The sequence below is a fragment of the Polistes dominula genome, unplaced genomic scaffold (genome assembly GCF_049000335.1).
Source record: "Polistes dominula isolate Pdom_NZ unplaced genomic scaffold, Pdom_raw_medaka contig_15, whole genome shotgun sequence".
Taxonomy (NCBI): domain Eukaryota; kingdom Metazoa; phylum Arthropoda; class Insecta; order Hymenoptera; family Vespidae; genus Polistes; species Polistes dominula.
This window is the reverse complement of record NW_028300915.1, coordinates 1,666-3,330: the sequence shown is the minus strand read 5'-3', so window position 1 is coordinate 3,330 and position 1,665 is coordinate 1,666.

Below are 1,665 nucleotides of genomic sequence, written 5' to 3'. Positions count from 1 at the left end.
GCGTCAGGGTTGCGTCAGGGTTGCGTCAGGGTTGCGTCAGGGTTGCGTCAGGGTTGCGTCAGGGTTGCGTCAGGGTTGCGTCAGGGTTGCGTCAGGGTTGCGTCAGGGTTGCGTCAGGGTTGCGTCAGGGTTGCGTCAGGGTTGCGTCAGGGTTGCGTCAGGGTTGCGTCAGGGTTGCGTCAGGGTTGCGTCAGGGTTGCGTCAGGGTTGCGTCAGGGTTGCGTCAGGGTTGCGTCAGGGTTGCGTCAGGGTTGCGTCAGGGTTGCGTCAGGGTTGCGTCAGGGTTGCGTCAGGGTTGCGTCAGGGTTGCGTCAGGGTTGCGTCAGGGTTGCGTCAGGGTTGCGTCAGGGTTGCGTCAGGGTTGCGTCAGGGTTGCGTCAGGGTTGCGTCAGGGTTGCGTCAGGGTTGCGTCAGGGTTGCGTCAGGGTTGCGTCAGGGTTGCGTCAGGGTTGCGTCAGGGTTGCGTCAGGGTTGCGTCAGGGTTGCGTCAGGGTTGCGTCAGGGTTGCGTCAGGGTTGCGTCAGGGTTGCGTCAGGGTTGCGACAGGGTTGCGTCAGGGTTGCGTCAGGGTTGCGTCAGGGTTGCGTCAGGGTTGCGTCAGGGTTGCGTCAGGGTTGCGTCAGGGTTGCGTCAGGGTTGCGTCAGGGTTGCGTCAGGGTTGCGTCAGGGTTGCGTCAGGGTTGCGTCAGGGTTGCGTCAGGGTTGCGTCAGGGTTGCGTCAGGGTTGCGTCAGGGTTGCGTCAGGGTTGCGTCAGGGTTGCGACAGGGTTGCGTCAGGGTTGCGTCAGGGTTGCGTCAGGGTTGCGTCAGGGTTGCGTCAGGGTTGCGTCAGGGTTGCGTCAGGGTTGCGTCAGGGTTGCGTCAGGGTTGCGTCAGGGTTGCGTCAGGGTTGCGTCAGGGTTGCGTCAGGGTTGCGTCAGGGTTGCGTCAGGGTTGCGTCAGGGTTGCGTCAGGGTTGCGTCAGGGTTGCGTCAGGGTTGCGTCAGGGTTGCGTCAGGGTTGCGTCAGGGTTGCGTCAGGGTTGCGTCAGGGTTGCGTCAGGGTTGCGTCAGGGTTGCGTCAGGGTTGCGTCAGGGTTGCGTCAGGGTTGCGTCAGGGTTGCGTCAGGGTTGCGTCAGGGTTGCGTCAGGGTTGCGTCAGGGTTGCGTCAGGGTTGCGTCAGGGTTGCGTCAGGGTTGCGTCAGGGTTGCGTCAGGGTTGCGTCAGGGTTGCGTCAGGGTTGCGTCAGGGTTGCGTCAGGGTTGCGTCAGGGTTGCGTCAGGGTTGCGTCAGGGTTGCGTCAGGGTTGCGTCAGGGTTGCGTCAGGGTTGCGTCAGGGTTGCGTCAGGGTTGCGTCAGGGTTGCGTCAGGGTTGCGTCAGGGTTGCGTCAGGGTTGCGTCAGGGTTGCGTCAGGGTTGCGTCAGGGTTGCGTCAGGGTTGCGTCAGGGTTGCGTCAGGGTTGCGTCAGGGTTGCGTCAGGGTTGCGTCAGGGTTGCGTCAGGGTTGCGTCAGGGTTGCGTCAGGGTTGCGTCAGGGTTGCGTCAGGGTTGCGTCAGGGTTGCGTCAGGGTTGCGTCAGGGTTGCGTCAGGGTTGCGTCAGGGTTGCGTCAGGGTTGCGTCAGGGTTGCGTCAGGGTTGCGTCAGGGTTGCGTCAGGGTTGCGTCAGGGTTGCGTCAGGGTTGCGT